The sequence below is a fragment of the Neolamprologus brichardi genome, chromosome 2, assembly GCF_056152115.1.
Source record: "Neolamprologus brichardi isolate AB-2024 chromosome 2, ASM5615211v1, whole genome shotgun sequence".
Taxonomy (NCBI): Eukaryota; Metazoa; Chordata; class Actinopteri; order Cichliformes; family Cichlidae; genus Neolamprologus; species Neolamprologus brichardi.
In genome coordinates this window covers 17377414-17398762 of record NC_142105.1, presented here as the reverse complement: position 1 = coordinate 17398762, position 21349 = coordinate 17377414, and the positions used below count along the sequence as shown (strand labels likewise).

The window sequence follows — 21349 nt, the reverse complement described above, 5'->3', positions numbered from 1 at the left end:
CTTTCTTGCCGTCTTGTCTTCAGGCTGAGTGGAGAGCTTGAGACCGTGCATCTGGTCAGGTTTTCTGGGTCATCCATTCACCTCAGGGTTGAGTTCATGAACGTTATGTCCAAGAAACAAATCTTAGTCGTGAATATTAAACTAAAACACAGACAGTCTGGTCTGTGTTTAAATGTCACTTGCCTGTGAGGCCTGCTATCTCCTCAGAGCTCAGTGAGGTACACGGCTGGTTTTCATTCACTTTGCCCTCTGTTTTGTAGTGAGCGCTTTAGGTAGAAAACAGCAAAAGTCAAAGCAAGTCTCTAGCTGAGCTCAGAGCTCTGTGTCATTTTTGTGATCACCCTGTTTCAAATAGTTCTTACAAAGTGTCCATATCAAAGATATGCTGTTATTTGAGAAATTGTCCTTCCCAGTTAATTGAAACTGACTTTAAGTCTACCTGTGCCTGAGTGGATTCCTTTGGTTCCTTTATTTTTCTGCTGTATTGTCATTCAAAAGAGATTTTGCCCTTTATACAGAAATCTTGTCTCAGACACATCATGACAGTTTGGTCCGTCATACATATTCTGACGTGCTGAATTACTTCAGCCATCCTGTATTGAGTTTCCCTCAACATCTAGAATTGATCATAAGTGTGTTCATCACATGATTCAGGTGAAAACGTTTATCATTATGTCATTTAACTTCGCTTAAGCTCCACTAATTATAGAGATGTATCATTAGGGATCTGGTATATTACTCAGACTGGTTCAAGTGTTATGTGGTGTAAAAAGAAAATATCAGAGAGCAAAATCCTTTCAAGGACCTCCGCTGCTTGTTGAGATTCAAGTGCAGAAACAAGGCTGTTTCTTAGAGGCTTCCCTCTCAATATTTAACCACTTTAGCAACACTCTCAGCTTTTCCACACATGTATGTAGGTGAGTATTCAAGTGCACCGTACTGACCCCTCTTCTGTTTTTTTAAAGTGAACGCTGCATACATGTTTCATAGGTTCTGATAGATTTAATATTAACTAAGGTCATATGTAAAAAGTATTTATGTCAACTCAAATTGTTCCTGTTTCCATGTCCTGCATGATACGGGACAATTTTAGAACTAATTAAAACAAATCTTAGGAGGTGTTTTCTTATTTAAAATAAATAAATAAATTAAATAAATCGAAATATAAAAATATATTTCTCCATAAATAACTCAATGAGTACATTTATGCTTCAGATTGTACAAAAAAACAGCTAGTTAGCTAGAGCTCACATGATACAGGTTATAGCTTGCACATTTCAGCTACGCACAGACTGTTCAGACAAGTGGTTTACTGAGTCACTATTCAGTTAATATAAGCTTCTGTGTGGTTGTATTTGTGAGACTGGCGTGTCATACACACATTTCAAAGTGCCATAAAAGTGTGTGGTGCATTAAATGTTGTGAGCGTCTCTGTAAACCCACCGAAAATATCAATTTTCCCCTCAGAGTAAAACCCAGTTTCTAGAAAAGCTGAGATGCTGCGTGTGATACATGAAGAAACAGAATGTGGCGGCAAAAAATACAAATAATTTAAAGAGTAATCGGACAAAGACGTGTAGCGCTTTTTGAAAAATGAATGCAGTAAGTTCACATATTGCTAATTTAAACTTGGTAAATGCATTGCAATCAGAAAAACGTTATCTTTTTAATCTTTTTTTTATCCTTTCAGGTTCTGTGATCACTTGGTCAGTGAACTGATGTTACAACTCTATATTAAATTACCAGACCTTGCTTAAAAATAGCAACATGTTCTTGCTTTAGATTCACAACACAAATCCAAGAGCTCCGGACACATTATGAATATTAAAGTTATGTAATACAATGGATACGAAAAAGCAGCTGTTTTTATACCAACGTTAGTGGAAGCAGTTTCAGTATGTCAGTACAGAAAGCAGGTGCATGTGTTACTGTGTGTACAAGTTTTCCGCCCTAACATCCTCCCTGCTCCTCTCATTTACAGAAACATGTGGTGGACGAGCAGCTACATTACAGCCCGGTAACAGAGTGATGTTTGTGACCTAAGAATAAACATAAGAACACAGTGTGTTCGAGCCTGCACATGGCTCCACACACAAACAGCAGCAGACACTGGTCTTGGTGTGTTCATTATTGAGAGAGGTTAACACACTGTACTTCCAGGGTCACTTTCACCTCCCACGTTAATTATAGAAATCACACTCTAGAAGTTTTCTCTGGTTCTACACTAGAAAATATCACCGGGAATAAAAAGCACGCCCACATTGAGCCCAGTGTCCCACACAGCTGCTTCGGTAAAAGAAGGATTTAAAAAATCGCTGAATATTTCACTCAAGCATAAACTATACCACCACTACACGCCGCATTCTAACAGTTTTGTATTGTGCAGCATCCTTTTTCCTGTCCTGACATTTAACTCCTGTTATCCAGTCGAGCATATGGCTGTCATTGTTATGTTTATTCTTCTCCTGAAATGCATTTAAATGTCCATTTGGATTTCTTCAGCTCTGGTGCACATTTACAATTCTTTTTTTTCTGTATTTTTCAGTAGAATTGTTTTATATATGCAAATACATCTTGATCCACATCCACGAGGGGATTTATTTAAACAGTCACATAAACTGACCTTTCATTTTAATCTCTTCCAATAGACTGGTTAACCAAAAAGACTAAATGTGACACACTGTGGCCAAATATCATTTTATGCACCAGATTTTACTTCTTCTTATATCTTAGTTTGTACATCCTTGATTCCTTTCCTCACTTCCTACTCCTTGTCTCTTAATCCCTCCTTGTCTTATTTATGTCTTCCTGCAGGGATCCCAGCACTGGGCTGACGTAATGAAGAATTGGCACCTTCTGGTACCTCGTCCAACCACCGATGTTGCAGATGACGCACATACTTATATAATATATGAACACTTGAAAGGAATGGAACATAACATGTTCGTGGCCAATCAACCTGATTCTTATATAAAATAAAGTTAGTGCCGAAGCAACAGAGAGTTCCTGCAAAAAAAGCTGCAAAGTGATTCTATTTTGTGATTCTATTTTCATTTGCTTGTCAAGTTACCCCTGCTGTCGTAAGGCGAAAGGCGGGGTACACCCTGGACAGGAAAGTATACAATAGAGCTGACACAGAGAGATAGACATTAGGGGTGCAACGATACACAAAATTCACGGTTCGGTTCAGTTCGATACTTTGGTGTCACGGTTCGATATTTTTTCGATACAAAAAAAAAATGTTCATGCCTTTTTAATTTGTCATTTATTAAAATTATAAATATATATTTTAACTCAAAAGTTCAGTTTTTAGATTTAATGTTGCTGAAACAACAAAGTAATAAAAATAAATAAATCTCTCGGATTGAGGAATCACTCATCTTTGGAAAAGAGAGTTTATTACAGAGAAATGGCTCTTTCCAAAATAAAAGCTATACTATACGCTTCTTCTGGGCTATATTCTCAGCAGCATATTAAACATATCAGGTCCCCATAAGGAGAATCATGTGCTAACGGCTGTCTAAATGACTCGGGTAAAGTTTGTAGCATGCGTGCTTGTTGTTTTTGTCTGCTTCCACTTGTCTTTGCACTAGGATGATGTCAGAGTAAATGTGCAGTCATATTCGTTGTGTTCCCACTAGTGCCGTCAGCGTTAATCTCTTTGAAATGACGTTAACGCCACAACACGGCAAGTCTCCGTTAACGAGCTACCGCGGATTGCCCCGTGCGTGGGGCTGGACGGCCAACACGTTAACGAGCTAACTGCACTAACGCACTAGTTCCCACCAATGTAATTGAGCATTGCGTGGGACATCCAACATACTGTTTTACTTTTGTCCATGACGCGCTTACCTTCAGGGTCATACGTCACATGAAAACCAAAATAGTTCCAAACGCCAGATCTGAATGAGGTTCAATTTGCCATGTTGCAACGAGCTTAGCTTCTGTCTTGCTAGCTTGCCCTGCGCTCAGTGGATCTGCGTTCGACTACTCCACCTAGGCTGCACTGTCGAGCGCAGATCCACTGAGCGCTCAACACAGACAGCATCGCCAGAAGGAAAGTTGATAAAATAAATTAAAAATTTTGTATTGTTCGATACATATGCGTACCGAACCGAAAGCACTGTATCGAACGGTTCAATATCGATACGAGTATAGTTGCACCCCTAATAGACATGCATGTCTTTAGACTAAGGAAGTTGGAGTACTCAGAAAGAACCCATGAAAGCACAGGCAGGACAGAAGCAACAAGCTAGTGGACTCAAACCCAGGATCTTCGTGTTGTGAGGCAACAGTGTTAACCAATGCACAACCAAGCTGTCCTGTTCATGCAATTATTTTACTTCTTTCTTTCATAATTAGGTTGTTGTACAATGCAGAAGTTGAAGCCCTGGTGCCTTTGAGACACCACAAGCTAAAATAGCCACAGTCACATCTGATCCATGATAGCTTCTGCAGGGATCTCACTAATTAAAAGCACAGGAGGAGTTTGGCTTCAGTTATAACTGTGGATTAAAAAAAAAGAGGTAAGCTAAAATCAAAAGGCATGTCTGCTTTCCTTCATGCAATCAAAAGCGTTCCTTTTTATTGGATACTCCATTTGAAACACCTGCGATTAGTTTATGTAAAAATGTTGCAACTCTACTGCCGTATTACAATGCCTACTCCAAATATGCAACGTGCTGAAGTAAATGTCTCTCAGAAGGGATGCTCTGTTTCCAAGCACCTGTTTCGTTTGCTTAGCACAGCTGACATACTAGGTCTGCACAAACCCAAAATCTGGGTAGATTTTGTGTCGGTAGTAGTTGAAGAAAGTTCCCAGGGACTTCTGTCATATGTCAAGCTCTTCTAATTCAAACCATCCTGTATTAGCAAGAAGAAAATGAGGGACTGAAATCACCTCTTTGTGCAGTTGTACATCATAATGATATGTAAAAATGTCACATCTGGACTTGTTTCACAGCCCACCATTTAGGAACCACTGAGCTACAGAACAGCACCCTGGAGAGGCGAGAGATTGTTGCTCAAGGACACTTCAGCAAGTCAGATGTTTGCCAGCACCAGCGCTTGAACTGAGGTTCTTAATTACATGCTACGCTCTTAACACTTCCCTGCGCTTTAGCAATCTCCCAGCATCTAACAGCTCACAGCTCTGCTCTGTCGTCTTCTGAAGTCATTCACGTGGTGCTGCACATGCAGATACAGTTACAACACACATACGAGCCGGCTATGTTTTAGTTCCTTGATCAGCAGCAGTGCAGGCAGTCAAAAGCTGGAAGGCCTGAGGTGACTGTGGTATGATCCTGTCAGAGCGTTTGCTTTTGTTCACTCCAGGTAACGCACTATTTTAACCCTTTCCATAAGAATCTCATTAAGTCACTCTCATTTTCACCTGGTCTCTTCAGTTTTATTATATATTGTTCCATTTCATCTCTCTTCTCAAATCCTTCTTCTTTCCTTCCTTCTTTTTCTCTTTCCCTTCATTTTTCCTTATCACTCCACGTTTGTTTTGAAGTGAAATGAGTGTGTTTGATGGGAAGCTGAATAGAAGAGGTGGAGGAGGAGAGGATGTGGGGACTGTGGGAAGATGGCAGCTCCTATATATAGCGGTGAGCGTGGGTAGACAACGTATTGACAGGAAAGACACAACGATTTCTATCCAAAGCAAAGCAGAGAAAGAGAGAGAGAGGGATAATGAGCCAGAGAGCAGGGGGGTTGAAAAAGAGACAACCTCTGTTATTTGTGTCGTTTTGTGTGTGTCACAGTGACAAAAACAGCGAGAGCAGCAATATATGATCAGTAACACAAGCCAATCCAAGTAAACACGTAAGTCCTAAAGTTTCAAGGCTACTGTTACTTACACTTCTCCAAACAGAGCTATGAGTCTATTTTATAAACAGCCGCAGAGCCCTGAGGTCTGGATATGCAGCAAAGCATTCTCCGATTCATAAAGGCAAACTTCAAATTCCAATCAAGATTGTTATTTTCCAAATAACATCGACAATAAGAAACAGACAATTTCTGAGCCAGGACTGGCCAGGAGCAAGGTCAAATTAGCCCAGTTGGCCTTTTCCAGGGAGTCACTACTGTGCCCACTGACTGCGATAAAAGTGGTAAAATGAAGGAAGATTGATGTTTGACGGCACTAACACACTTTAGAAAATTATAAACTCTTAAACTAAATAAGGTAAATAAATATCAAACTAAGTTTGATGGGGGATGTAAACAATTTTATCTTGAACAATTTTCTTGTTACTTTACCTTTTGGTAATTCATGTATAGCATGTAGCATTCAACATACAACACAAATCCAACTCAATTTTAAATGTCAAAAGCTTTTCAGAACGACCGACTAATTAGTTTTTTAGAAGAGCTTAAAGCACTTAGTCAGTTCTTCCTCTTATTTAGTTTTGTCTTTGGGAGTTGGTGTAATTTTATAGACAAGAATCAAACCAGCTGAATAACAGCACATTTCAATCATTCTGACTATATCTGCAGGAAACACAAAGAAAAGGTAACATTATTAATTTCAATTCAGTAGTAAAATAATAAAAAGTCTACAGCATGAAAAGGTGTGTAAAGCATCCTGATTAATTTAAGCTGTTAAGTGAAAGGAAAACGTTAAAGCTGAGGAAAGTTGGCATCTTCTCATTTCAGTTTAATAAATGCATTTCTCTTTTTTTACGTCTCCACAGACGTGCACGAGCTCACAGGGCCGCGTGTCTGTCTAGATCCAAGCATTGCATCTTTTTTTTAAATACTGTTTGCAATGAAGAGAAATCCTGAAGATGCCTGAAGGAAAAACTTGACCACTAACTTATATAAACAGAAGCCTTGCTGTAAGGTAAAAACATGATGTTCATGAAATGTTTGGACAATAATTGTTCTGTGGATTTGTTTAACGAATAGTCAGTGTTGGGAAGGTTACTTTTAAAATGTATTCCATTAGAGAATACAGAATACATGCCCCAAAATGTATTCTGTAACGTATTCCGTTGCGTTACTCAATGAGAGTAACGTATTCTGAATACTTTGGATTACTTAATATATTATCATGCTGTTTACAACTACATGAATGTACTATTGCTGTGATTTATTACTGTTACTGAAGGTCCGCGGCTCCGAACCGTAGTAAAGGGACCTCTGGCTAATACGGTGGGTTCTGTGTCAGGCTCGTAGCCGAAAAATAGCTTTACTTTGTTGTCTGGGTCAACTTTGCTAGCAAGAGACAGAGAGAGGCGTTGAAAGGCTGCTCCAACGGAACTTATTGTTTTTGGAGGAAAACACGAACACGGTGTACAGTCGAGTCTTAATAGCTTACTTACAACTGGGCTCGTCAGGCTCTCTTCTTGGCTGCAGTGGTTATTATTATATTTACATGCTTCCAGCTTCCGTTTTTGCTCGATGACAGCTCGTACTTTTCCTTTTTCTCCCTCCCTCGCTCACAGACACATAACGTGTATGGCAGTCCATTCTCCCTGCAGCACGGACTACACTGCCTATGATGCTACATTCTTTAGAGCTATACCTGTAGCATTCTGCCTATTAGCTTAGCACAACAACAAAAAGGCCTCTCTCACCCAGGAAACACGCAGAGAGAGAGCGTCACCCTGTAACCATGGCAACCGTAACGCTGCCGCCTGGAACAACAGAACGTAGCTGTCAAACAAAACCCAAACAGGCCTGACCCGCCACAATATGAAACAGGGAAGTACCGCAGTGTAATCCATTTATTTCAACAAAGTAACTGTATTCTAAATACCACCCTTTTAAACGGTAACTGTAACGGAATACAGTTACTCATATTTTGTATTTTAAATACGTAACGGCGGTACATGTATTCCGTTACTCCCCAACACTGCGAATAGTAACATACTATTCTCACCCGTGCTGCAGATAACCTTTACATAAACAAGTGTCATTGTTTGTATCACCCTTACTATTTTCTGACAATGCAAGTGGGACTTTGCATTTGCACTGCAGCTGGCAATTGTCATCAAGGGCAAAGTGGACAGTTGTTGTTTATCCACATTATGGATACAGAAAATAAAAAGAACAGAATCGTTATTGGAACAGTCAGGAGACTTTTGTTTTGTTCTAACACCTTAACTGCCTAGCATACGCAGATACATCAGGTGTGTTAATTTTATAGTGTATTTCTAACAAACTAGCTGTGCAAGGAGTATTTGGTGCTCCCCAAATTCTTGGCTTGACTCAGTGTATGTTATTTAAAAGGATTTAACTATATCGACTATATCGACAGCAGCTCCTCATTTACCTTTGTAACTCTCTGAAGTGCCGATCCTTCCTCTCCTCCCAAGGCCGGATAGATATAGGCACCAATATTAAAACTTTTTTCTCTTCTTTTATACTTCATTTCCAATTTTCTCCTTTAAGCGTTCTTCCCTTACCCTTGTGTCTGTTGCCACACCCCATCTATTTCCTATTATGTCTCATTCAGCCTTGCCTTTCTCCTCTCTCAGTTTTCTTGCTTCCTTCATTTCACCTCGGTGTCATTCAAGGAAGCCTTTTTTCTACAGCAGAAGTAAATGTAATGGTATGTGTAATGTCAGTACTACGAATGGAGAAGTAAAGCCAACAATAAGTAAGGTAGGACAGAAAAAAAGCTAGGAGAGCAATGTGAAGAGATAAATGTCAAAGTAACAATAAACCAAAGAACAATAATAGTTTTATGAGCCTGTGTGTGTAAATTTCTGTCTGTCTGCTAGCTCACTGGGTATTGTTGTTTTGTTCTCACAGGGGAGCAGAAGAGGGGCACAGCTCTTAACTTCCTTGACTTTAATTGCATTTGCAAAGTCCCGCTCCGCATTTCAGTGGCGCCCTGAAACAGCGCTAGTGTGAAAGTCGAACATTAATTCACGCTAAAATGTTAGACCCCGTAAAACATCCCAGGTTTCATTCCTCACTGTCAGGCCCTGGCTTACTGTGGCTCATTTGGGGAAAGACCACAAGCTCCTGTGAGAGCTGCTTCGTTCAGCCTGTGTCGTGTTTCCTTTAGCTTTAACCCGCATAATCTGTGGCACTGAAGACCTTACTTGATCTGCAGAAATCAGCTGGATCAGGCATGCAAAACGGTGACATTCGTCTTCTTCTGTCCGGTGGCTGGAACACAGTGTTTCTTCCAATGTATGCACAATCAATGCATTCCTCTCGTGGGGACAGTCAGGGTTATTAAGTAATCAATAATGCTATTCCCATTAAAGTTATTTTGGAATCAATCCTGCATTCAGATTACAGCTATAAACTAATCTATACCATTAATAATCCAATCAACGAGTGTATGATCTCTGGAGATGAGACTCACCTCAGAGCAGTGTTGCATTAACCGCAGCATTGATGAATAAAGTGAAGGTGTGTGTATCATTTTGTCCCTAACGTGTCACTAACCACGGGGGGGGCAGACATCGTGTAGCTGTTCTTTACCGGGGATGATAAATGAAAGAATAAAGTGCCGTATGGAAGGAATTATGAGATAGTGTGAGGAGAAATGATGACCCACGGCCTGAACACGGGAGGAACAGTTTGGTGAGTGTTTCCTGTCTTGAACACCTGAACCAAACATCACTTCTAAGAGGAAACTTTGATCGAGTGTTGGATCTGAATCAGAGGCTGTGAAAGTGTGCATTGCATTGTGTCTGATAAGGAAGGACAAACAGGTCTCATGCTCGGTCAAAGCTGTCTTCTTCCACAACACAAAAAAAAATGACAACATGCCAGATAGCGGTATCTCATTCTGCTTTTCAGTGAAGCTCAGTGTTTAGTGCATATATGACTGGATCTCTGGCTGCTAGGTTTTTGTACTTTAATGAAGATAACTGCAACTAGCACCACACTAAAGGATTTGAAGACATTGTGAATCAGTGTTAGGACCATGTGAGCACCGATGTGTTCACTGAAGTGCGTTTAAACAGTGCTGTAAAGGCTTAGCTCAGGGGAGGAAGTGAATGAACAACTTAATAAGGAATTATGAATCTTTGAAGAGAAGTGAATGAAGTGATTTTGAATAACCAAAATGATTCATGATTGCTTCCTCTGCTTTGCCCCTGCGGAAACGTTGGGATGCTTGACAGGTGAAGCAGCCATTGGAACACCGACTGTTTGTTAGGAGGATAATCTGTAAATTTAATTTGTCGCACAACACGACAGGAGCGACACAAGAATGACTTTTTGGTAACACGACTAAGGGCATAATGAATCAAGTGAAATTTCAGTGTATTTTATTTGGAAGTACAACGTAAATATATGCAGATAAATGTATGTACAAATACTTAGGTCCACTAGAATAACAAGAATAACGAGCGGTAATAATTAAACTGTCAGTAAAGTTAAATAGCATCTAAGTAATTTTAGGTAGTTTATGAGTAATCTTAAGAAATGGATAACTTCATATATTTTAGATGAAAGGAGACACAAATGATACTATAAGTAATTTTATTTACTTGGTAATTTTACAGAAAAACAAAGATTTCCCCATCTTACACTGTAAGTACCTTTTGGGGCGCTGGCTACATTATGGAGTCTATTAACCTTTACAAGGAAGCAGACATTCTTTTCCTGTACAATAATTTTGAAAGTTATATTTAAACAGTGACTTTAAAAAGAAAAAAAAACTATTTAGGCTTGGCTCCATCACTATAAGGTATTTGGTATTTGGTTTCTTCTTCTTGCAAATTGGTAAGCGAGAACAGTCCTTATCACATTTATATTGTTAACATAAAAGGACAATTGAATAATAGAACATCTATTATGAAGATATACATATTGAGTATTAAAGATGAAATGTACAGCTTATTTATAATGTAAGATCCAGTGAACTCTGTAGACATATTAGGTTTAGGCTCCCACAGGAAGCTGGCTAGAACCAGGAATTAGTCGCCATCCAAAACAGCAAAACTTTCCCCATGCCTGGCAGTTCATGTGAAAACCATTTGCATCAAAAGATCTAATCCGGCTTAGCACAGGCATTCAAAATGCCACAGATATGCAATCTAAAGTTATTTACAGCTTGCCAAGATGCTAAAACTTCAAACAGCAAACACTTAAGTGACACAAGTGTATTCTATTGAGGATCTCTTTGCAGCTTTTCCTGCACAAAAGCTCCCAAAGCTGTTGCAATAAAAAAATAATAGCTGCTTGTTAAGAGCCTCCTGATAGCTGCAGCTACATTTAGTGTGTGCATACACCAGCTGGAGGAACATGGAGGCAAAATACAACCTGTCCACCTTTGGCACCTTTGGCTAATCAGACTCACAGACATCTTTTAATCAGCTCATGTGTTCTCACCACAGTTAAACAACAGCATCAGAATCAAGAGGTTAAGAAAAGCTTTTAACTAGAGCAAGTTTCTCCGCTCTCAAAGCCAATTCACCAACAACACACACGCACACACACACACACACATACACATACACAGCGATGCTTCCCTTCAGGTACAGCATTTCTTTATCGAAACAGACAATTATCTAACCAGGAGAGGTGGGTCTGTGCATGTGCAGGAAGTAACAGTGCCTTATACCTTCAGATATGCTCCACTTGGGAAGCAGACCAAAAGAGACACACACACACACACACGCACACACACAAACAACAAAGTAGGTCTAGCCTGTGCTAGGTCAGTGCAGCAAAGCAAAGCTAATGGATGCAGACAATAGGTGTGTGTGTGTGCATGAGACAGACAATGTGTGTATTTCTGTGTGTATGCCATATGTAGACAGACTGAGTGTGTACGCGTTTGAATTGCTTAAGGCCAAGTATGACCCTGACCTCAGCCACTTGCATGACCTCAGCATGTGCATAGCTACTGTGACCTAAGATGCAATAAGGTGTGTGTGTGTGTGTGTGTGTGTGTGTGTGTGTGTGTGTGTGTGTGTGTGGAAATACAGCAGGGCTTAAGACTTAGAGAACAGATATGTAATAGAAATCTTGAAGAAAAGCCAGCATGAATTCTCAGTCTTAGCTACACTGGACAGCATTGGGAGCTAAATACTGTGTCACAGCTTGGACAGAATTTGTCATACTTGGCAGTCTGGGCTACATCCACAGATTGGAGGGATTAGTGGCATACTGGCAGTGTATTATTTTGTACCATCTTGTTCCTATTAGATGCCCATAGTAAAGCAGCTGCATGTGGAATCTTAAGAAAATGTAGTTTTCTTAATGGTAAAGAGTATTTAGACCCTCAAAAGCATGTTTGTATGTCACAAAAATAAAAGTGAGGAACGGGCAGTGGGTCAGATCAAATTCTATAGACTCATAGATGGTTTCGACCCTGTGGATGAGCTGGGCTTTTTACAAGCAGCAGACAGAATGAAATACACTTCTGGCTCTGTAACAACAAAACATCTAGAGCTGCGTGAGTGTGCGTGTTGTGCTAAATTCTGTGAACCAGAAACAAATACTAATTATGAATGCATATAAAGGCCTGTTGAAATCATGCAAGCTTTTAGGCTGAGCTAGAGCTGCTCCTCCTCTCCATCAGAGGTTCCTGTAGAGATTTTAACTATTAAGTTTAATGTGAATGACTTCCAATATTTTTTCATTAAATTACAGATAATGGCATTAGGACGTCTCTGTTTTTTTTCATCCTCACAAGGGTCAGGGAGGACCGGTGTACAACACTCTGTTAGCGAATGTAGAAAAAGTCCAGCACAGCTGTACAAAGTGTGTAAGGGCTGCTGTCCAAGGTGCTGAACACTGGACTGAATGAATAGAGGGAACTATCCATGGAACTTAGTTTTCTCAAGGCTCTTATAGGGAGAGCTCATTAGAATAATTCTTTGTAACTTAAACAGATGTTTCAAACTGCCAGTAAAATACAGCTAATGATGACTGACCAGTAAGCCCTCCAACTGAATAAGAGCTTGTTCATAGTTTCTGAAATTGCCCGTGTAAGTGTTCTTGAAGTATTTTTCAGTAGTCTCAGTATATTGAGAAATGCAAACTGCAAATCTCCTCAGCTTTAGATGATAAGACTGAATTTGATTTACATTCATATTAACTTCCTGGAAAGATTGTGTATGTGTGTGTTAAGATTGTGATAGTGTCCACATGGATTAGCAAAAGAATGGAGAATATCAACATAACACAAGCCAGAATATCTGCATTTTTACCCTAACCTAATCTAGAATGACTTCCAAAGTGCCTGGATACTGCACTTCCCAAGATACAATTCAATATTTCAGAATTTTCCACAGGCTGTACATAAAAGATGTATGTAGCCTCTGGGTATGAAAAGTCCAGCCGATGCTTGTAGCTTAAAGCTGTATTCTTTTGAATAGCCAGCAGGGGGCAACTTGCAAAAAGACCTCAGACTGTATAGGGAACCAACAGAACATGAACAGAACTCATCGGGTGTTATGAGACTCATCTGTGAGTCCAACCAGAACCTGATGCTGGCTGAGAGCTGGTTCATGTGCTGCTGCACTGTTTGCTCAGTTTGATTCCACCCAAGTGACAAGAAACTCAGTGGAGAGACAGCTGACACTTGCGCTGCTATTTAATGCCACAAAGTATGATTTTGTATGAGTCATGTTTTTAAGAAAGCATGAGTGGCTCTGCTTTGCTGTTCACATGCAGCCTGCTGGAGCTACAGCCTTTGCTGATTTTAGGGGATTTCATATAGTTTTCCTCTTAAGACATTGGGGACTGGGTTGAGACAGTCACAGTCATGTGTCCTTCAGGGCATGGTTATTTTGTAATTGAGACTGTGCATTGTCCTTGCTTCTTTAGTTTTGTCTTTTCCAGTTGTCAAGAACCAGAATGACACAAATGTGTCAGAACAACAAAAGCCGATGCTTCAAAAATGGAAGACAACAATCTGATGGCGTCACAGGGGATACATTTCTCTTTTACATACAGTCTGTGGACTTTTGTTAAAACATCTCTGCCTCCAAATGTCCAAACTTTTCAAAATTTCATGCCCCTGCTTTTGTAAGGCAGGATTTTTTTTTCTAAATGAATCCCAGAGTCATGATGGCATCTCTGTGATATCGCTGGAGTTCTTTTTTCAGGAAATCTCGACAGCTAACAAAAGTTATGACACAACTAATTTTGTTGCCTGTTTAGTACTTTCTACGATCAGTAAAATGATCCCGATGTTCAAAATTCTAAAAGTCGTCTTTATACCTGTTAATCTTCTTTCGCTTGGGTAAAAGCATTACTTTGTCATGATTGGGATTTGTTCCATGCAGTCTCTCTCCCTTGATGACAACATAATCCTAACCACAAAAAGCATCTCTCACTGCCCCGAGATGAAACACATCTGACAGCTTAAAAGCAACATCAGAGATGAGTGTTACGTATGTAATGTACGTAATTAGACCCTATCGAAGCTAAACAGACTGTCGTAACGATGCGGATCCTTTGGTGCATTATTCAATATGACAAGAGACCCACAGATGCAAAAAGAGGAGAAGCAGGAAAAACAAGAAAGCAGAGAGGACAGAAATAGAGGAACAGAAAATGGCTACAACATTGTGACTCATGAAAGGAAAAGACAGAGGAAACATCCAGATAGAGAGCGAAAAAAAAGGTCTCCAAAATCTGTTAAAATAAAACCAGCTAAATGAGCTGATTATATAAATAAGCTTTGAAATTTGAGAGGAAAACACAGAGTGAGGGGAGAGGGAGTAACTGGATGCCCAGAGGGAAGAAGACAGCCCCAGATAAAAGAAAAGAATGGAGAGGAGTGGGTAAATTCGTTTTGAGGTTTGAAATTAAAACAGCTAAATGATCCGATTAGCTAAACAAACCCTGCCTTTGGAATTGGACACCAGCAAATTCAAAAGCAGAAGTGGTAATGGAGGAGGAGGAAGAGCAAGAAGAGGTGGGGAGGAAGGGGTAGAGAGCAAGACACATCAAATTAAAAGCAACAAAATGAGCTGATTTTCCTAAACAAGCTCATAGATTTGCAATGCTAATTATTATGAGAGAGGTCCTGCACGCCACTACAATCAACTTAAAGAATTCTGACGCACAAAAATAAGCAGCTACACAAATACGGCCTAGACGCGCAAGAGCTTTTACACAGGTTTTACATAGGTTCATGGGCCTTTGGGCAATGCAAAGGCCCAGACTAAAGCTAAAGTTTAAACACAACAAATGAGGTAAGGGCTTTACCTGAAAGCAAACATGAATCAATTAAAAGAACAGAGTCCCATAAATTTAATCCTGACAGGCTCTGCATATAAACCCCAACCTCTTGACAGAGTACACCCTTTTTCCGCTTTCCTTAGACATATCCATGGCTCAGAATGTACATACAGCAGATCCCCTCTGTAATTTGCACATACTCAATACCAAGCCCACAGACCAAAGGTCTAATTTGAATACATCATTAGGTTGTATCGGTCAGTATGTCCACAAGCATCTGCTCGGCAAATACCTGCACGCATACTTTCTAAACCCTAATCCATTAGCAGAGGGATGCCTTGTCAGTTTGCTTCAGGAAAATAATAACAGTAATGAAGTGTGGCTTTGACGGGAAAGACTTAAATATTCAAAGTGCATGGTGCCTGTTTGTGCACATGGAAGGTGGTGGTTTTAACAGGTGCTGCTCAAAGCATTGAAAGAAGTACTGAGAGGTACTCCATATAAACCTCGTGTGGCAAAAAATCAATTATTTCCTCAAGTACGCACACTTAAAGAAGAACACATTCTCAGTTACATTTAAAACAAAAATTATATTCAGTGTTTAGTACTTTTTTACTTCGGGCAGAGTCTTTTTCTTTGTGAAAGTACCCTGATGGAAAACATGTGTGAGACATAGGTCCACTGCTGTAGAAGTGAGGGATGCCCCCCTGTTTGGTGTGTGAGTGAGAGCAACAGTAGCAGCATGTCGTCTGAGCCCTGTGGAAGTGTATGCCAACATGAGTAACTACAGCAGCTGAAAATGTGTCTGGATAGTCCAGTTATTACTGAGGCAGTTACTGACCATTTCTACAAAGGAACAACGATCAGGGATGTGTGCAACTAGACGACGCTATTCTCACTACTTGGTACCTGATGTATTAGTCGCTTAATCTAATTGTTGACTTTTAATTGATGCCCAATGCCGTTATACAGCCATCTGCCACCAGATGAAGCTACAAACCCAACATCAACAATTCTGTTAATCATGGCCTAAAATTGTTGCTAGGCCTATTATTGTTAGCTATTCTGGAGGCTAAAGAATGAGGTCATGAATACAAGCAGTGGGAATAAGAAGGGTGGTTGATATCTTGCTTGGAGAAATGGTGGAGGAGGACATCTGTGATTCAAGAGGGGCTCAGAGTAGAGCTCCTACTGCTCTACATTGAAAGAAGCCAGTTAGGGTGGTTCGGGCATCTGACAAGGAAGCCTGCTAGGTGATTTGCTCCGGGCATGTCCTACAGGGGGGAGGCCCCGGGGTAAAACCAGGACATGGAGAGATGGATTGGGAACGCCACAGTGTTTCCCCAGATGAGCTGGAGAGTGGGAGGTCTGGGTCAGCTCCTGCCACACGGCCCCAGATAAGCAGTAGAAAATGTATGGGGTGGATACAACATGTTGCACCTCAGACTACTCAGCCATCCCATGTTTGCAAAGAGAAAGCGTCCATATGTCCAACTAGCAGATCAACATATTACCACTTCTACTGTTACTTTTCATTTTTAAATGACTGGGTTAGAGTTTTTCAAGATTTTGTCACCAATAACATCCTTAAAATAAATGTCCTATCTAATGCAACTACAGCAATGTTTCTTTACATTTGGCCCGAACAGAAAAACTGGTTACCAGCTAAGAGCCACACTAAAGGTCATTTACCTTTATCTATAGGTCCCCACAAATCCAGTGAGACAACAAGCTGGTGATATTTTGAAAGGAAAACACAAAAAGCTAGTGCCTCAGGTAACGTTGGGAGGCTAGAAGAATATCCCCTAATATAATGTTGTAGAGGAAAAGTATGCACTTTGACTAAACTGAAGAAAAAAAACAAATTCTGTGTCATATTTGATTTTTTTTAATCTCAGGTAGATTTTTGATTAAACCTAACAGAATAAAAGTTAGCTTTTTACACAACTGTATGTCCCCTGTAAGTCTGTATAGTGATATTTCAGTGATATCAGTGAAATGGGGATTCATCTATAATAGGAGCACACTCTTGAATCTTATACAAAGGCTGTCATCTAAATTGAATAAACACGTAACAAACGGTACAGGAGCACCTTCATTAAATTCCATCAGTTACAATAAAGCTGCGATATCCTACCAAGCAACGTCCAACCAAAAAGCAGAGGAGGGTGATTAAGTTCAAATAAAACTTTTAGTCAGCTTTGGTTCCACTAAAGGAAGTGCTGAGCAAGCAATAAAGCAGGTTTTATTTACAGTGCCGCTGCTGAAATGGTTGATTCTGACAGAATGATCACAGCTGCAAAGATCCATTCCCCAGTGGCACAAAGCCACAGCACCTTATTCTAAGCTCATTGTCAGTGAGCCTTCCCAAATAATCCGTCCTCTAACACTGAAGTTTATTCTTTGGCATTTATGTTGCATCTTATTCAGACAGTGCAATGCACACAGAGGGGAAATGTGGCCAAAGAGAGCAGTCAAGTTAGAACTGAACCAGAGACCTAATGCTGTCAGACCACTGTTACAAACTATTTCCATCTGATTTTTGTTGCCAACTTTGCAACTACAAAGCTTTCTGAAAGCAAACAAGATCAGACTCCTATATGAAAACAGGCATTTATTCTAAATATGTTGCAACCAGAGTGGAATTCTCTTAAATCAGCTAATATTTACTTCATCACACATTTCCTTGACAGCCAAAAAACATCATGCTCTGCACTTGACTGTGAAGTTGTTCTCATGCTGCTGCTGCTTTTATGATTTGTGTGTACGTATGTGTGTTGGCTTCTTTCAACTTGGCATCCTCCGCTTTTCAGCTAGCTTCATTTGAAAGGGGGTCCACTCTTCGCCTGCATTTTAAATGATTTTTAAAGTGATCGAGCAGCTTGTACTCTTGTGTGTGTGTGTGTGTGTGTGTGTGTGTGTGTGTGTACTAATAATTTGATAAAGGTAAGAACATCTTGTCTACCTTTGTGGTTTTAAGTGTAGGCACGTAGATGTGTGTGACCTCTCGGCCGTTTTTTCTCTGACAGCTAAAAACACCTTTAGTGAATAAAACATCCGGTATAAAAGACTCAGTACATAATGCTATCTGACGGCCCCAACAACCAGTAAGGCTTTAACTTCGGATGGCTGTAGGCCGGTTTGTGCAGGGGGTGGGGGGGTTGGATTACATATAGTGATAGGCCAGAGGATATACAGCAGACTTCGTTATAGTCACTAAGGAAATGGCTTTTCCCACAACAACAAACGTCTGTAAAATATTAGCATGCAGTTAGCTTCAGCGAGCACACACTTTCACATAAAAGCTAATATTCCTCTAGAGTCCTGCACAAGCTAATCTGTTTACATATGAATTTCCATATCCCAGTTATGCATAAATACACTAAATATTATTACAATGCTAACAAGGCTTAACCCGGTGGTGAGAACAAACAACAAATGGGAGGAGACGTAAGCAGCTCTTCCCACTCTCTTGTTCAGGTTCACAGGTTCATCAGAATTAGGAAGGTTGTTACGGGATGGGGGGAGGTGTGCTAAGATGCATTTGGTAGAAATAATCTGTCTTGACTTTGGAAGCCGCCCTACAGTCAGTGAGGTCAACCACTGCAGACTGAAGCGTGTGCATGTTATTTAAATAAAGAAGGCAACGTTTGCATGTGCGGTTTCCTCCTGACAGCTAAAAACACCTGAAATTAATAAAACAGCATTTGTGAAGCTTCACAACATAATCCCAACTGAAGGTCCCGGCCACCAGTAGAGCTTCTATTTATTCATTTATTTATTTTCTCCTCCTGTGATGGACATATGTGCAGGAAGCCATTATCCATTGGAAATCCAAATGTGAATGCTATGATGGAGGATTCATGCAGAGGATGTTTCACTGTAAATTATTACACCCCATTATTCTTCAGTTTCATGTAATGCCTATGTAATTGTCACCTATCCCGCAGCACCTGAATGCAACGTGTGTGAGAGAGAGGTTTATGAGGCTTTGAGGTGAAATCATGTCAAACTAAGTGAAAGGCTTCTCATAAGTCCAGTTCCGGCACCACAATTGACTCGTGCTTGTGTGCATGCTCTAAAAATACATGAACTCGGCGAGGCACTTTTGTCTTGTGTCACTCTTCTGGAAATAGCTTGAAGGGTGGAGCGGGGAAGAGCGAGTTGATGTAGGGAGCGGATGGATATGTGAATGAGAAGTGGGAGGGAATACAGAAAGAGAGGGAAAGGGGGAGAGAGAGCAAGCATACATAAAACATGGAAGAGAGGGACAGGGGAGAGCAAAGATAGAAACAAAGGATAGTGAGAGAGCCTCTGGCCTCTTCTAGTTCTTGTTTCAGAGTGGTCTAATGGCTGCCGCCAAAACACACACAAACACACAAACACACACGGGCTGCTTGGACCAGACAACTCGCTGTGAGGCTTTAACAAACCAACTGGACACAAACAGCACATGAGAAAAAAAAGACAATTCTGTGTTCTGGGATGATTTTATCATCAAGCCACAGCAGATAGTGTTAAATGTGCGAGCAACTCATATTAAGAAAAGAAAATGTTCTTTGGTCCAGGGAACAATCTGATTGTAAAAGTTTCATTCAGTGCCAAGATTGTTTGCTTTGTTGGTGCCCAGGGAAGAGATTTTGTATTCTATTAATGAGAACAATACTGAATTTGAAATGTTGCTGAATTTGAAAAATCTTGATATTTCTGTAATGTTTCCTTTATTCATCTATGTCAACATTTGTACTGCTGTATGCATTGCAGTTTGACCACTATTCATGCATTTAAACATATATTGTAATTTGTGATTTCATTGTGATGGATTGAGCAGCCACAGTGGTTACTGTTGTCTGTCCTACAACCATAACAAATATATTTGAAGCTGAAGATGCATCAAACATCTATTGCTGCTCCAAACCCCCCCAACAACATTTAGTTAGTGACTTCTTCAGTCTTATAATTGAAGAAGTCACTTGGATGAGTGACCAAATGTTTCTCCCACTGAAAACGTTACGTTCAGATGAACAGAATCAACTTTTGAAGATTCAGTTAGTGACAGACCACATGAGGTTACCAGTGACTAAAATTTTATCGTCACAAACTTTCCTCTGAATCCAGAGTCAATTTGAACCAAGCAGAGGAATATTGAGCCCTGCCACGAGCAACCACAACTATCATCATTTAAAGGCATAATTACATAATAGGGTTATGACAGCAGTAAGTGCTGGAGGGGAAAAAAACCTCTTTGTTCATTCAGCATGATGAACATAATTCTGTGTTTGCACAGTTTCCCAATATTGACATTATTTCCTGTGAGTGGAGAGATGGATATTTGCACAGATAGATCCACAAGAGGCAGGAGAGTAAATATGATTCTTTGTAATTTGGACTCTTGCAGCGCAAGTTATAGAAGCATATGGATTTAGAACAACATGTGCGCATATAATATGCTGACAAATGACTGTTTGCTACTGTTTAGGCTAAATTTCAGTTCATCACATCACAAGTTTTGAGAATTGCAAAGCAAGTAAATTCTACAATCAAATAAATGGCAGATGTGACGTTGAGAGGCAGCGTATCACACGCTAGCAGGAACTGCTCTGACAAAATCTCAGAATGGATTGTCCTCACTGTTCTGCTGCTCTCCTACTCAATAGTAGCAGGGCCACACTTTGCAAGAGTAATGCGTGATGAAGTAGTAAATTGTAACAACATGCCAGTCTGACTGCCCTCTCTAACACCTCCACCCACTGGAAGTTAACTTCCTATCCATTCCTCACAGAGATGAGAGATGTAGAGTCTTTTATTGCCACTGGACAGACCGATAGATAGCTCCATAAAGACAGAGATTTTCAGCCCAGACCAATGTGTGTGTATTTGTTTGTGTGTATGTGTGCGTCTCAACTTGGCAGTTGGTGGGGTGAGGTGTGTGCGTGTGTGTTCACTTCACATGGTCGGACAGAGTTTATGAACCTATAAAGTCTTCGGGGATAAAAGTCACACAATACTGCGAGGTTAAATGGCAAACGGAAAGAAGGAGCGGAAGGAGAGGAAGGAGAGGAAGGAGAGGAAGGAGAGGAAGGAGGGAAAGAAAAGCTATGAGGTTCATAAAGACAGGATGGAGTCTCACCATCTCTCTCTCTCTCTCTCCCTCTTGACTTTTTTTTTTTTTGCTTTTGTTTCGATTTTGGTTAAAAGCCTGTTCCTCCATCTATTTCTTAAATGTTCTTATGTAATG

The 21349-nt window shown here is 40.2% G+C and overlaps 1 protein-coding gene across 3 annotated transcripts in view; it reads right to left on the bottom strand.

Annotated features, from left to right (window-relative positions):
- The window catches only part of il1rapl2 (interleukin 1 receptor accessory protein-like 2), a 446246-nt gene that overhangs the window by 251836 nt on the left and 173061 nt on the right, over positions 1–21349 (bottom strand). The window lies entirely within an intron of this gene.